Here is a 16,795-nt window from a genome sequence, read left to right as displayed (position 1 = left end):
AGTTTAATGTGGATAAATGTGAGGTTATCCACTTTGGTGGCAAAAACAGGAAGGGTGTCGCCCGAGACGTCACCAATTCCTTCTCTCTCACCCACTGAGTTACTCCAGCATTTGGTATCTACCAGGCAGATTATAATCTGAATGTTGTCAAGTTGGGGAAAGGGGAAATACAACGAGATCTAGGGGTCCTTGTTCATCAGTCACTAAAAATAAGCATGCAGGTACAGCAGTGAAGAAAGCTAATGGCATGTTAGCCTTCACAACAAGAGAAGTTGAGTATAGGAGCAAAGAGGTCCTTCTGCAGTCGTACAGGGCCCTAGTGAGACCACACCTGGAATATTGTGTGCAGTTTTGGTCTCCAAATTTGAGGAATGACATTCTTGCTATTGAGGGAGTGCAGCGTAGGTTCACAAGGTTAATTCCCGGGATGGCGGGAATATGTTGATAGAATGGAACCGCTGAGCTTGTATACACCAGAATTTAGGATGAGAGGGAATCTTATTGAAACATATAAGATTATTACGGGATTGGACATCCTATAGGCAGGAAACATGTTCCCAATGTTGGGGGAGTCCAGAACCAGGGGCCACAGTTTAAGAATATGGGGTAGGCCATTTAGAACGGAGATGAGGAAAAACTTTTTCACCCAGAGAGTTGTGAATCTGTGGAATTCTCTGCCACAGAAGGCAGTGGAGGCCAATTCTCAAGATGTTTTCAAGAGAGAGTTAGATAGGGCTCTTTAAGATAGCAGAGTCAAGGGATATGGGGAGAAGGCAGTAACTGGGTACTGATTGTGGATGATCTGCCATGATCACGTTGAAGGACCGAATGGCCTACTCCTGCACCTATTGTCTATAATCTCGCAGAAATACTCGGTGACCGAGGATCTAGTGCAGTGGTTCTTAACCTGGGGGGAGGGAGGAGCTGAAGGGAATCCACATTAGTCGGGAAATGATGTTAGGTAAACTGTTGGGACTGTTCCCAGAGTGGTCCTAGAAATCGTGGATGCATTGGTGATCATTTTCCAATGCTCTCTCGACTGTGGATCAGTTCCTGTGGACTGGTGGGTAGACAATGTAACACCACTTTTTAAGAAAAGAGGGAGAGAGAAAACAGGAAATTATAGACCAGTTAGCCTTCCATCGGTAATGGGGAAGATTGTTAAAGATGTTATAGCAGCGCATTTGGAAAACGGTGAAAAGAATCGGTCAAAGTCAACATGGATTTATGAAGGGGAAATCATGCTTGACATCTTCTGGAATTTTTTGAGGATGTAACAAGTAGAATGGATGGGGGAGAGCCAGTGGATGTGGTGTATCTGGACTTCCCAAACACCTTTGACATGGTCCCACACAAGAGATTAGTGTGCCAAATTAAAGCACATGGTATTGGGGGTAGGTTATTGACATGGATAGAGAACTGGTTGGCAGACAGGAAGCAAAGAGTAGGAATTAACGGGCCCTTTTCAGGATTGCAGACTGTGACTAGTGGGGTGCCGCAAGGCGCGGTGCTGGTTATTTACAATATATATTAACGATTTAGACGTTATTAAATGTAACATCTCCAAGTTTGCGGATAGCACAAAGCTGAGTGGCAGTGTGAGCTGCGAAGATGATGCTATGAGGCTGCAGGGTGACTTGGATTGGTTGGGTGAGTGGGCAGATGCAATATAATGTGGATAAATGTGAGGTTATCCACTTTGGTGGCATGAACAAGAAGGTAGATTATTATTTGAATGGTAGACACAAAATGCTGGAGTAACTCAGCGGGTCAGGCAGCATTTCTGGAGTGAAAGAATGGGTTGGAGAAGGAATTATCTGAATGCTGTCAGATTAGGAAAAGGAGAGGTGCAACAAGAACTGGCTGGGCTTGTACATCAGTCAAGAAAGCATGCAGGTGCAGCAGTCAATGTAAAAGCGAATGGCATGTTGGCCTTCATTGCGAGTGGATTTAAGTTTAGGAGCAAGGAGGTCCTATTGCAGTTGTACAGGGCCCTGGAGAGACCCCATCTGGAGTATGATAAATTTGAGGAAAGACATCATTGCTGTTGAGGGAGTGAAGCGCAGGTTCACCAGGTTAATTCCCGGGATGGTGGGACTGACATATTATGAAAGAATAGGTCGACTGGGCTTGTATTCACTGGAATTTAGAAGGATTAGAGGGGATCTTATAGAAACATATAAAATTCTTAAAAGGATTGGACAGGCTAGATGCAGGAAAAATGTTCTCGATGTTGGAGGAGTCCAGAACCAGGGGTCACAGTTTAAGAATAAGGGGTAGACCATTTAGGACTGAGATGAGGAAGATTCTTTTCACCCAGAGAGTTGTGAATCTGTGGAATTCTCTGCCACAGAAGGCCAATTCATTGGATGTTTGCAAGAGAGTCAGATTTAGCTCCTAGGGCTAAAGGAATCAAGGGATATGGGGAAAAAGCAGGAACAGGGTACTGATTTTAGATGATCAGCCATGATCATAATGAATGGCGGTGCTGGCTTGAAGGGTTGAATGGCCTATTCCTGCACCTATTTTTCTATAACAATTTTTTCCAAAGAGGACCGGAAGGTTGAAATCAGAGGCAGAACAAATTCCAACTTCTTCATGAATCTTTAATTTTGAACACAATCTTTAAAGTGCCTTTCTTCATTCGTGTTTTTCCTATGCAATATCACAATCTCCACCTTTGCAGTGATAGAGAACTTCTTCAGTGTAAAAGGTGAAGAAGTGATTTAGTAGCTTTGCCACGACAGAGATAGGCAAAATGATGGAGTAACTCAGTGGCTGAGGGAGCAGCACGAGAAAATGGAAAGGTGACCCCTTGCGCCGGGACCCTTCTTCAGGCAGATTGCAGGGTGGAGCGGGAAAAAAACATGAGCGAGAAGGGACCGAATAAATTACAGCCGGCAAAAGATGACCTCAGGTGAGGGGGTCGCTGATAGGCAGATTGATGGATAAAGTTTAGAAATAGAGGCAGGTGTGAGCCAAAAAGGCACAAAGTTGTGAACCAGGAAGCTAGTTAATGGGCTTTTGGTATGGTAGGGGTACAGAAACTGGTGCAAGGCTCAGAGGAAGGATATGTGCATGTGTGTGCTCGTGCGTCAGTGCATTCATGAAGATTGATGGGGGGGGGGGGGGGTTGGGAGAAGTTACCCAAAATTGGAAAACTCAATGTTCATACCGTTGGGTTGTTAGTTACCCAAGCAGAATACGAGGTGCTTTTATTCCAATTTGCGTGTGGCATCACTTTGGTAATGGAGGAGGCCCAGGACAGAAAGGATAGTATGGGAATGGGAAGTTAAAATGGTTACCATCCAGGATATCCAGTAGGCTTTGGCAGACCGAGCATAAGTGTTCAACAAAGCAGTCGTCAAGTGTACACTTGGTCTCGATGTACAGGAGCCCACATTGGGAAAATCAGATATAGTAGATGAGGCTAGAGAAGGTGCATGTAAACCTGTCACATTTGATAGGTCCGCTGAGGTTCCTGGATGGAGTCAAGGGAGGAGGTACAAGGACAGGCGTTACATCTCCTGTGGTTGCAGGGGAAAGTATCTGGGGAGGTGGTGGTTTGAGTGGCAAGTGATGGGTGAACCAAGGAGTTGCAGGAGGAGCGGTCTCTGCGGAAGATGGAAAGGGGTGAAGATGGGAAGATGTGACTGATGGAATGGTTAATGGAACAGTTAATGGCACGGAACATGATTGATAGCCATGCCACTGTTTCACAACATTTGTTTTTAATTCCCAATTGATGACACCCTAATTTCACTATCTGACATTTATAAAAACCTTTGAAATTACTGCTGATCTATTTTAATGCATTTCTTTGATGCTCATACCATTTTACAGTTTACGTTTTCACATGAAGATCGGGAAGACACATTATTATTTGGAAGCTGGAAGTCTAGCGGTGGTGGAGTAACAAAGACCATGGCTTACAAATACATCAATCACTAACAGTGGTGTCACAATTAGCAAGGCCATTAAAAGAAACAAAATAGGCACTAAAGTTTATTTCTAAAGGGGCAGAAGTGAAAAAGGAAGTTCGATTTAACTTTTGACCAGAGTACAGCACACACTACTGGTGCTCATATTATAAAAAAGAATGCAAAACATTTATACAAGTAATTCCATTAATATGAAGTTAAACAATTACAAAAACAGGAGGTCGAACAGTGATGCAACAAGTCTTTGAAAGGTTGTGATAGAGCAGTGCAGAGTGAATATTTCAACTGTGAAGACAAATATAAAAAGGTGGCTGTACAAGATAATACTCAAAAAATCCAGTTAAGCAGACAAGAGATTGCAGAAGCTGGAATCTGGAGCAACAATCAGCTGGATGAAATTTAGCACATCAGGCAGCATTTGCAGAGGAAAGCAACGATCAACGTTTCAGGTCATGACCTATCCAAACGGGAAGACCCAGCAAGAAATAGGTGAGGTGGGTTAACAAACCTGAATCCACCTATCGCATACCAGGTCTTTTTCATGGTCCTATCGCACGCCCCATCCTTTTCACTCAACTCTATACCGGCCATCTCCCCTCTACTCTTTCAATTCAGAAGGGAGTTCAGTTCAGTGTTGGAAATGTGGAACTTGCTTCTGCAGAGAGTGATGAAGTCATTACTGTAGATGCATTTTAGGGGAAGTTGGACAAACATATTGGGAGAAAGATACAGGGTGAGATAGATCTACCCGAGGAAAGATAGGAGTGAAGCTGTATGGATAGAATGGAACGGGCATGTGGCCAAATGTCAGTTTCTATCATACATCTAGGGTTAGCATTATCTTATCTGTAAAATTTTAAATTTAACCTACATATGCCAGACTCATGGTGTTCAAAAGGGAACTGCAGATGCTGGAATATCGAAGGTACACAAAATTGCTGGGGAAACTCAGCGGGTGCAGCAGCATCTATGGAGCGAAGGAAATAGGCGACGTTTCGGGTCGAAACCCTTCTTCAGACTGATGGGGGGGGGGGGGGGGGAAAGAAAGAAGGAAAAGGGGAGGAGGAGGAGGCGCCAGAGGGCGGGCGGATGGGGGAGGAGACAGCTAGAGGGTTAAGGAAGGGGAGGAGACAGCAAGGGCTAGCCAAATTGGGAGAATTCAATGTTAATGCCATAAGGACGCAAGGTCCCCAGACGGAATATGAGGTGCTGTTCCTCCAATTTCCGCTGTTGCTCACTCTGGCAATGGAGGAGACCCAGGACAGAGAGGTCGGATTGGGAATGGGAGGGGGAGTTGAAGTGCTGAGCCACCGGGAGGTCAGGTAGGTTATTGCGGACTAAGCGGAGGTGTTCGGCGAAACGATCGCCCAACCTACGCTTGGTCTCACCGATGTAAATCAGCTGACATCTAGAGCAGCGGATGCAGTAGATGAGGTTGGAGGAGATACAGGTGAACCTTTGTCGCACCTGGAACGACTGCTTGGGACCTTGAATGGAGTCGAGGGGGGAGGTGAAGGGACAGGTGTTGCATTTCTTGCGGTTCTCCCACCCTCCCATCCGCCCGCCCTCTGGCTCCTCCTCCTCCTCCCCTTTTCCTTCTTTCTTTCCCCCCCCCCACCCCCCATCAGTCTGAAGAAGGGTTTCGGCTCGAAACGTCGCCTATTTCCTTCGCTCCATAGATGCTGCTGCACCCGCTGAGATTCCCCAGCAATTTTGTGTACCTAAGCCAGACTCATCTTTGGCATGCTAATGTATAAAGGTATTAGTGCTAAATGCTGATTAATGATGCCAGAAATACAAGCAAGTTACTGGTAGATACAAGGCAAAATTGTCATAAAATATTAATTTCCAGACATAGTACAATTGTATCAAATCTGCAAAAATTGTTCTGCATTTTGTTTTAAGAAATTGGTTAAATATATATTTCAACAAGTTTCCTACTATATCACAGAAGGCACAAAGACATCAGTGCTTGCTAACAACGGTCAATATTAAAGGAAGCACGACTTACCAAGTTTGCTTTGCATAATTCTTACTTAGCCACAAAAGCTCCAAAAATAATAGGGCTTGCTAACTGGTCATTATTGAAGAAAGCATGTGTAACGTGTGAGAGGAAACGTCAGATGCTGGTTTACCATGAAGATAGACACAAAATGCTGGAATAGCTCAGCGCACCAGGCAGCATCTCCAGAGAGAAGGAATGGGTGACGTTATAGGTCGAGACCCTCCTTCAGACTGATGTCAGGGGAGTGGGTGGGACAAAGATAGAATGTAGACGGAGACAGTAAGACTGGTGGGAGAACTGGGAAGGGGGAGGGGATAGAGGGAAAACAAGGGCTATTTGAAATTAGAGAAATCAATGTTCATTCTGCTGGGGTGTAAACTACCCAAACGAAATATGAGGTGCTGTTTCCCCAATTTGCGCAGGGCCTCATTCTGACAATGAAGGATGCCCAGGACAGATTTGAAATGGGTGAGGGAGTTGAAGTACTGAGCAACCGGGATCACAAAATGTTTAAGAAGGAACTGCAGATGCTGGAAAATCGAAGGTAACAAAAATCCTGGAGAAACTCAGCAGGTGAGGCAGCACCTATGCAGCAAAGGAAATAGGCAACGTTTCGGGTCGAGACCCTTCTTCAGACAGTTAAGACAGACTGAGCGGAGTTTTTAGCGAAACGATCGCCGAGCCTGCGTTTGGTCTCGCCGATGTAGAGGAGTTGACACCTGGAACAGCGGATACAGTAGATGAGGTTGGAGGAGGTGCAAGTGAACCTCTGCCTCACCTGGAAAGACTGTTTGGGTCCTTGGATGGAGTTGAGGGGGGAGGTAAAGGGACAGGCGGTTGCAGGGGAAAGTACCTGGGCAGGGGGTGGTTTGGGTGGGAAGGGCCGAGTTGACCAGGGAGTTTCGGAGGGAACGGTCTCTGTGGAAAGCAGCAAGGGATGGAGATGGGAAGATGTGGCCAGTAATGGGATCACGTTGGAGGTGGCAAAAATGTTGGAGGATTATATGCTGTATGCGACTGCTGATGGGGTGGAAGGTGAGGACAACGGGGACTCTCTCTTAGATACGAATGGGGGAGGGGGAGCAAGAGCGGAGCTGCGGGATATCGAGCAGACCCTAGTTGAGAGCCTCATCTATAATGGAAGAGGGGACCCCCGTTTCTTAAAGAATGAGGACATCTCCGATGCCCTGGTATGGAAACCCCATCCTGGGCGCAGATGCGGCGTAGACCGAGGAATTGGGAGTAGGGGATAGAGTCTTTACAGGAAGCACAGTGGGAAGAAGTGTAGTCTAGATAGCTATGGTGTCAGTAGGTTTGTAGTTGCACTTGGGAATGATCAAGAGCTGTAATTTGGAGAAATGCTGACATTTTAGAGGGTTCTCAGACTGAAGGAGATTACTAAACCAGGAAGGAATGAGAAGGGATTTGAAAAGACAATTTTGAAGTTCATGTATTGCTTAGATGGGAGTGTGTTGGTGAGTGGAATGACTGGAACATGAATGGTATTATTTTGGTTGAGTTTTGGAGAGTTTGGCTGACCATGGCAAGTTGCACGAGGGTTTGTCGTCATCAAGACTTGCTGTAAAAGTATAGACAAGAGATCAGGGATGGGCTGAGGTTGAGAATGGTGGATGGAAGCAAGGGAAGCTGGACTCAGTAGCAATGACAAAAGACAATGGCAGCAAGCTTCCCAAGATTTAATTAAATGAAATTTCAGCTTATTCAGCAACGAATGTCAGAAAATCAGTGGACAGTCAAGATGAGTGGTGGCAGCATACAGTTATGCACCATGAGGTTATATGTCTTAAAATATGCAACATTTTTGTAAATATAACAGCCATGTTTAAAATATGTGTGGTCAAACCCTTACAGGCTATCATCATGTAATGAATACAATGTTTTTTCAGATATGTTGATTTTATCCATTAGTCAGAAAATACAAAAGCACTCTAAGGTAACCACACCTCAATGTGCAGTGAATAACATCAAAAGCACACGTCTGATTAAAAATAAATAAAAGTGGGATGAGAGGAAACTTGTTCTACTGCTCATAGGAATAAACATTGGACTTTTGAATTTATGAGATCTCATTCTCTATATGGGTGTCTATTATTTGGGTGGTTGTAACCTGGGGACTGCCTACACATACATTTTGAAATAACTTGCATCTTTTAAGCCGTAATTTTTTCTAATATGATTAACCATAACAGGATTTGCAAACACTTAAGGAACTGGTGCTTTCAGGGCACATAATAGCTGTAACCAGTATTGATAAACAGAAGTAAATTAGGTCCAATTTAAACATATATACTTTTCTGATAATGAAATATTAAATAAGTTTCCTATTGACAAAATGTAGAAACAAAGAACTGCAGATGCAGGTTAATACACAAAAGGACACAAAGTGCTGAAAGAGTCCCCCGGGCAACTATGGTTCACACATCCCTTCCCACCCAAAACACCCCCTCCCCGTGCACTCCTCTGCAAGTATCACCTATCTGTATACTTCCTCCCTCGTCACCATCCAGGGATCCCACCAGTACCTTCAGGTCAGACAGAGGTTCACATGAGCCTTCCCTAACATCATCCATTGCATGCAGTGTTCCTGATGCAGCATCCTGTACATCAGCGAGACCAAATAAAGACTTTGTGACCATTCCGTCGAACATTTACGCTTGGTCGTCAAAGGCTAATTGGATCTCCCAGTTGCTAACCATTCAATTTCACCTTCCTATTCCTGACCTTTCTATCCAGGGCCTCCTCCACTGCCAGTCAGGTCACACACAAACTTGAGCATAATGGTATGAACATTGAATTCTCCAATTTTAGGTAACCTCTCAAAGCCCCCTTGCCTTTCACCCCCAAACACCCCTCTCTCCAATCCTCTCCCTCCCTGGTTACCCACCTGAATTCCATCTATTCCCCCATTTCTAGCTTTACAATCTGCGATGCTTCAAACCTATCTCACACCTTCCTCTTATCATTGGCCTTTCTTTCAACCAACTGTCTATCAAAATCCCTCTCGCTTCCCTTTTCCAGCTTTCTTCCTCCCCATTTAATCAGTCTGAAGAATGGTTTTGGCCCAATACTTCACCTAGCCTTGTTCTCCAGGGAAACCTGAGCTGCTGAGTTACTCCAGCACTTTGTGTCCTTTTTCTATTTTCAAACCTCATATCCTGAACTACTGTTATTTCTAGATCTGGATGTAGTACGCTGAAAAGCTCAAGGTAGAGCATCCTCAGCACTGGAAGTTGGACAATTTTTACATTTTATCAAGCCAATGAACCTACAAACCTGCACGTCTTTGGAGTGTGGGAGGGAACCAAAGATCTCTGAGAAAACCCACGCAGATCACGGGGAGTACGTACAAACTCCATACAAACAGCACCCGTAGGCGGGATCGAACCCAGGTCTCTGGCATTGCATTTTGTTGTAAGGCAGCAACTCTACCGCCCCACCACCGCGACTGCCCCAATTGGTAACCATTTCTCATTAATGTTAGTATGTCATGATGGATTACAAAATGTTTTTTTTTCATGGTCCCTCTCCCAAAAAGAAAAACGCCCCAACATCAGGTTTATATAGGTAGAAGGAAACATGTAAAGTAAGACAAAGGATATAAGGAGGGATGATCTTAAAAAGACCTTAAGAGTATGGTGAATGCTGAGCAAACTGGATTCAGTGACAAGAGAACAGAGGTCGTTGTGTCACAGTACAAGGCTATTAACAAATTTCAACACAAAGGACCACATTTTTTTCAATTCAAGGAGTACATTAATTCATTGAGGACAGCAGTGCTGTAGAAGACAGACAAAATAATAGGTGCAAGATTTGGAATGGAATGGAATACTTTATTGACACATGTACTAAGCACAGTGAAATTCTTTGCGTCATACCCAATGTATACAAATAGCAGCCACCTACAGCGCAGACAAAGTTACAAAGCACGCCGGCTCCTCCTTTTGTTCTCCCCCCTAGCTGAGATAGATCAGCCATGATTGAATGGCAGAGTAGACTTGATGGGCTGATTGGAGTCTGAAGAAGGGTCTCGACCCAAAACGTCACCCATTCCTTCTCTCCAGGGATGCTGCCTGCCCCGCTGAGTTACTCCAGCTTTTTGTGTCTATCTTCCAATTCTACTATTCCTTATGACTTTACTAAATAGTTCCATACACCTACTCATAGAAAGAGACCATTCAGCCCATTGTCACTGCCAGCTCACAGAGCCATCATCAATCCCAATCTTCCGTGTAATTTTTCTGTAAACTATTCTCTCACACACGCCTATCAACCACCCTCCGATTCTCCCACCACCCACCTACGCTACAAGTAATTTACAGTAGCCAATTACTCTATTCTCCTGCACACCTTCTTCTTCGTGTGTTTGAGGCAGCAGAAGCTATGTAACTTCACACCAATGGACGGTGGAAGGAAATCAGAACATGCTGAAGGCAGATCAGGGGCGGCACAATGGCGCAGCAGTAGAGTTGCTGCCTTTACAGCGCCAGAGACTGGGTTCGATCTTGACTATGGGTGCTTGTTTGTACGGAGTTTGTGGACTTTCTCCCCTTGACCTGCATGGGTTTTCTCTGGTTTCCTTCCACATTCCAAAGATGCTTGTAGGTTAACTGACTTGGTATAATTGTAAATTGTCCCTAGTGTGTGTAGGATAGTGTTAATATGTGGGGATCGCTGATCGGCACGGACCTGGTGGGCCGAAGGGCCTTTTGCCGTGTTGTATCTCTAAACTAAACACTAATCTAATCTGAACCTAGTTTACCACAGATGAACCATATGGAAGGTTTAGAATATAAAGCAAGCAGAAAAAACTCAAGCAGGCAATTAGAAGGGGGCAATGAAATGTTATTGGCACATTGAATTAAAGAAAGTCCCATGAATTTTCATATGTACATTGAGTACGTGGATAATTAGATAGGACCACTTAAGGTTAAAGGAGGGCATATATGCTTGCTGTCAGAAGATGTAGATGAGGTACTACATCTGTATGCACCAAGGAGAAAGATGGAAGTGTAAGTAATATGTTGGTTCTGGAAGTAACAAGGAGAGTGAGTTTATAAGCAATAGCAGGCCATTCAATCCCACATGCCTGCTCCACTATTCAATAAGATCATAATTGATCTTTTCCATAGCACCACTTTCATGCTCTAGCTTTGATTCGATTTGCTTACTATCTAAAAGTCTATCAATTGTTGACTTCAATATCTTCAGCAACTGAGTCGACAGTGTTCCCAAAGAATTCCAAATATTCACCACCCTCTGGACAAATACATTTCTTCTCCTTTGACCTCTCATTTTGAGACTGTAACCCCAGATTCTAAACACCCCGGCTATGGGAAGCTTCAGCTCTGCATTTCTTGCCAAGTCTCAAAATAATTTAATACATTGCAAAGAGATAATTAGCAACAGAGACAGGTACCATTGGGAGTGGACACAAGCCACAGGACTGGACAACCAGCTTTGAAATGAGGAAGAGGCTGCAAAGAGTCTAGTTCAAACTTGAGGGGGATAAGGTTAAAGCTCATTTGGGTTTCCATGTACCCAACGTTCTCTGCCCCTACCTCACTAATCTCTTCAACTCCTCATTGTCCCAAGGAATTGTCCCCTCCGCTTTCAAAACTGCTGCCGTTACACCAATCTTAAAGAAACCTGGTCTTGATCCCTCCTCTCTCATTAACTACCGCCCAATCTCAAACCTCCCCTTTCTTTCAAAAACCCTGGAGCGTATCGTTGCGTCGCAACTTCATTTCCACCTCCTTGCGTATAACCTACTTGAACCCCTCCAATCTGGCTTTCGCCCCCTCCATAGCACAGAAACTGCTCTCCTCAAAGTCCTCAACGACCTCCTCACCTCTGCTGACACTGGTTCCCTCAACATCCTCATCCTCCTCGACCTGAGCGCAGCCTTCGATACAGTGAACCATAACATCCTGCTCACCAGACTCAAAGACCTCGGCATTGAAGGCTCTGCACTCAGCTGGCTCCGTTCCTACCTTTCCAACAGATCCCACTTCATCTCTCTCCACAACCACACCTCTGCTACAGCCGCAGTCACTCAAGGCGTTCCCCAAGGCTCCGTACTCGGCCCCCTCCTCTTCATCATCTACATCCTCCCCCTTGGTCAGATACTCCGCCACTTCAATCTGGACTTCCACTGTTACGCTGATGACACCCAGATTTACCTTGGCACCAAATCCCCCCACAACCCCCCCCTCTCCCATATCAACTCGTTTGTCAGCTATAAAAACCTGGATGCAACATAATTTCCTCAAACTCAACAGCGATAAGACAGAATTCCTCCTCATAGGCTCCAAAGCCACACTCAGCAAAATCAATAACCCCACTCTCACCATCGACGGCACCACTGTCTCCCCATCTCCCCAGGCCCGCAACCTTGGCGTGATCTTTGATTCCACCCTCTCCCTTGAGCCTCACATCCGCCATGTCATTAAAACCTCCTTCTTTCATCTCCGCAACATCGCCAAACTCAGACCCTCTCTCACACCGCCTGCTGCTGAAAGACTCATCCATGCCTTCATCTCCTCCCGACTGGACTATTGCAACTCACTTCTCCTTGGCATCAGCTCCACCTACATCAACCGACTCCAACTGGTCCAGAACGCAGCCGCCCGACTCATCACCCACACCAAATCCTGGCATCACATCACTCCAGTCCTCAAAAAACTTCACTGGCTTCCCATCTCCCACCGGATCACCTACAAAATCCTGGTCCTCACCTACAAAGCCCTCCACCATCTGGCCCCCCCCATATCTCACTGACCTCCTCTCCCCCTACCAACCCTCACGGTCCCTCAGATCCACATCAGCCGGTCTCCTCTCAATCCACAAGTCCAACCTCCGCAGTTTTGGGGACAGAGCCTTCTCCAGGGCAGCTCCCAGGCTCTGGAACTCCCGCCCCCAACTGATCCGCAATTCCGTGTCCCTCACCATCTTCCAGTCCAGCCTCAAGACCCATCTCTTCACCTCTGCCTATCCTTAGCCCCACGTCCCCGTCCCTTTTCATCTGTGCATTAATTGCCTCATACTGTGTTTTGTATTGAATTCTGTCTTTACTTTGTGTACTAGTCATGTCTCTACTATTTATTTCATTCCCCTTACATGTTTTTCCTCTACATGCTCAATTTTTGTAAGGTGTCCTTGAGACTCTTGAAAGGCGCCCATAAATAAAATTTATTATTATTATTAATGCTCATCTTGAGGAAATGTGAATTACCAATAAATAAATCAGACAGAAGTTCTAACACCAACCATGGTCTGTGAAGAAATCAATAGAGTTGGAGGTGTCATTCAACAGATATAATTCCCCTTCAGGTGGAAACTGGTTCCAGACGTAAACTGGTTACTTCTATACATGTTAGATGCCAAGGATGGATCCTTGCAGGAGGAACAGGCATTTTAGTGTCCAAATCTGAACATAAGGAGTGTAATATATACCCAAGTGGCTGTTACCGACATACCAATCTGATACTGGAAAACAGAGTTAAGGAGCATTGATGCAGGGGAATGATCTGATCAACAACATTTAGAAACATATCAGTGGTTTGGACGTTGGAGGGGAAGGCCTGAAATCTAACTCAAATAATCTAAAAAGTACATAAATGAAATGGAAACACTGCAATACTAATGAGAGAAAACAGGGCTGGATAAAGGGTAGTAGCTTCCAAGTCAAGAGAAATCAAAAGAACGTGGCAAAGGGAGTACAACTGAAAGGAGTTTCCATTATCCGGAACGAGAGGACACCATTCATATTGCCACATAGCACAAGAATTCGGCAGGGTATTGGTATACTATTGTCACATGAACTGAGGTACAATGAAAAGTTTGTTTGCATGCCGTATACATGAATACAATCCAGCCATACAAAAGTATAACAGAGGAAAATACCAAAGCACAGAACATAGTGTTACAGTATCATAAGTTTCTTGTAAAATTCTTGTAAATAAAAAATAATCAACCATTGAACCCTTGAAGTACTATAAACCCACTGTTTATAAACTTTTATAAACCCACTGACTCCCACGGCTATCTTGACTACTCTTCCTCCCACCCTGCTTCCTGTAAGGACTCCATCCCGTTCCCAATTCCTCCGTCTACGCCGCATCTGCTCCCAGGATGAGGTGTTCCACACCAGGGCATCGCAAGTGTCCTAATTCTTCAGGGGACGGGGGTTCCCCTCCCCCACTATAGACGAGGCCCGCACCACGGTCTCCTCCATACCCCGTAACACTGCTCTCTCTCCCCATCCCCCCACTCGCAACAAGGGCAGAGTCCCCCTGGTCCTCACCTTTCACCCCACTAGCCGGCACATACAACAAATAGTCCTCCGTCATTTTCGCCACCTCCAACTTGACCCCACCACTCGTCACATCTCCCCCCGTCTGCCTTCCGCAAAGACCGCTCCCTTGTCAATTCTTCCCTTCCCTCCCGCTCCACCCCTACCCCGGGTACTTTCCCTTGCAACATCAAGAGATGCTACACCTGTCGCTTTACCTCCCCCTTCGACTCTATTCAAGGACCATAGCAGTAGTTCACTTGCACCTCCTCCAACCTCATCTATTGCATCCGCTGCTCTAGATGTCAGCTGATCTATATCGGTGAGACCAAGCGTAGGCTTGGCGATCGTTTCGCCGAACACCTCAGCTCGGTCCGCACTAACCAACCTGACCTCCCGGTGGGTCAGTATTTCAACTCCCCCTCCCATTCCGTATCCGACCTCTCTGTCCTGGGCCTCCTCCACGGCCAGAGTGAGAAACACCGGAAATTGGAGGAACAGCACCTCATATTCCGCTTGGGGAGTCTGCATCCCGGTGGCATGAATATTGATTTCTCACAATTCTGTTAACCCTTGCTATCTCCTCCCCTTCCTACCTCAGCCCTCGGGCTCCTCCTCCTCCTTTTTCCTTTCTTCTCCCCCCACCCCCTATCAGTCTGAAGAAGGGTTTCAGCCCGAAACGTTGCCTATCTCCTTCGCTCCATAGATGCTGCTGCACCCACTGAGTTTCTCCAGCATTTTTGTGTACCCTTGAAGTACATTGAACAATTTTAAATATGTACATATACAAATTGACAAGTCAGAACTAATCATAAGTTCTGTTTATAACTTTTAATCTGTATTATTATAAGCATTAAAAAACGAATGTTTTGCACCATCCTGTTACATTACCGATTGCAGACCTTTGAAATAGGCACATTAGTAGTTGGAGCATGAGTACGCCATTCAGTTCCTCGGATTCATAGTTAACCATCTTCTTCCAACCCATATTTCCTGCCCTAACCCCATTTCCTTGATTCTTCTAATATGTAAAAATCTATTGATCTTATTCGTCAGTCCCATCTATACGAGGACATTTTCCTCATTGCATTCGTAAAAGGCCTAGCCCTTATTTTGATTGTGACCACCAGGTGTAACTTCTTAAATAGGCAAAGCGTTCGCCATGCATCTCCCCAAGCCCAAAGATTTTTTTTAGTCTCAATTAGACGACTTGAATTTGTGTATTGATCGCATACTATATAACTCCCGTGAACAATATGACAAATTAGTAACGGTAATCGACATATTTTACTTAGTCCTACAGATCATTCTCAATATACAAGTGTGGCCTTCTGTCGTGTAGTAGAAATTTTATTCCACATGTACATTCATTTGTATTTCTGCACCTTTGAATTCAGAGAGCACATCCTTCTTTTATACCTTAAGACATAGAAGTGAAATAGAAATGTTTTGTAGGTGGATGACAGCGGGAGAACTGGCAACATACTAATAGTCTCACAATTTGTTAAGTGGCGGCCTGGCACTTATTTTCTTTAACAGTTAAGGATTTAAAAAGGGGGGGGGGGGGGGGGGGAGTGTTTCTCTTTACATACATCCCAATATCAAAGAACTATTTCAAGCTAAGCAAAAAAAAATCGCGACAGAAAATGGCTGGTGGCTTAAGACTTTTGGCGGGGTTTTTTTTCACCCATGGAAAGGAGGGTGTTGGGAGGGTGGAAATTCGCTTTTTTTGTGTAAACAACACAGAAGACTGCCGCAGAAGCAGAGAGAGCCTTTCTCCCCCTATTTCAGCCTTTGCCTGGGAGCCTTGTTCCACTCGCAGCCGCCATTGTTCGGTTCCAGGAGAAAGCTACTGTTACTCATCCACACCCCACCTCGCAGCCAGTCGAGCGCTCCACCGCTCCCTCCAACCCGCCCAGGGCCCCGTTTGTCTCGCTCTCTGCCTCTTACCGGTTTTATTTCCCTCAGTCCCGGCTCTCTCTGCTGCCACTGGACACTCACACCGAGACGTAAACACCGCGTCAGTCCCTTACACCTCCACCGCGTCACTCTCTCTCTCTCTCTCTCTCTGACTGAAGGAGCCAGCCACTGGCTCGCGGCCGCTCCGAACGCACGTATCCCGCTCCTGCGCGCGCCCAACGGCCGGGGAGCTCCGACTGCGCCTGCGCGTGTGTGGACCCCCCGCGCGCAACAAACCCCCACGCATGCGCACCTCGGGTCTCGAAACCTGCGCCTGCGGTTAGAGTTGAAATCGGGTTTGATTCTAGGCACGTAAATGCACCCCGGCGTGCGGTTCTCGCACTTTGAAGAGATGACAAGTTGTTGAAGAAGACGAAGAAGAAGAAGAATTTTTAATGTGTTTTGTTTTTCGTGAGACTTTGTCGTGAGGGCGTGACCGCTGCCATTGAGAGCGCGCTCGGAACCGAGAGGAATCGCCCAGCCGCTGCGCATGCGTATGCAACCGCCGTCCTCCTCGTGTTTGCTTCGTCTGCGCGCGCAGGCGCGGGCCTTCATTTTATTCTGAGGCGCGGCGCCTTT

General features: G+C 45.7%; 1 protein-coding gene across 2 annotated transcripts in view; it reads right to left on the bottom strand.

Moving 5' to 3' along the window:
- Positions 1–16,406, bottom strand: part of creb1 (cAMP responsive element binding protein 1) — a 69,834-nt gene extending 53,428 nt beyond the window's left edge. Inside the window, exon 1 of one of the 2 annotated variants that reach the window (XM_033024358.1) lies at positions 16,208–16,406. The gene's annotated coding sequence lies outside the window, so the exon portion shown is untranslated. The remainder of the gene's footprint in view (positions 1–16,207) is intronic. The other variant, XM_033024357.1, reaches the window with a different exon arrangement.
- Positions 16,407–16,795: the final 389 nt, after the last annotated feature.

This window comes from Amblyraja radiata, chromosome 7 (assembly GCF_010909765.2).
Source record: "Amblyraja radiata isolate CabotCenter1 chromosome 7, sAmbRad1.1.pri, whole genome shotgun sequence".
Taxonomy (NCBI): Eukaryota; Metazoa; Chordata; class Chondrichthyes; order Rajiformes; family Rajidae; genus Amblyraja; species Amblyraja radiata.
The sequence above is the reverse complement of the archived record's forward strand: the minus strand, read 5'-3'. Positions and strand labels throughout refer to the sequence as shown.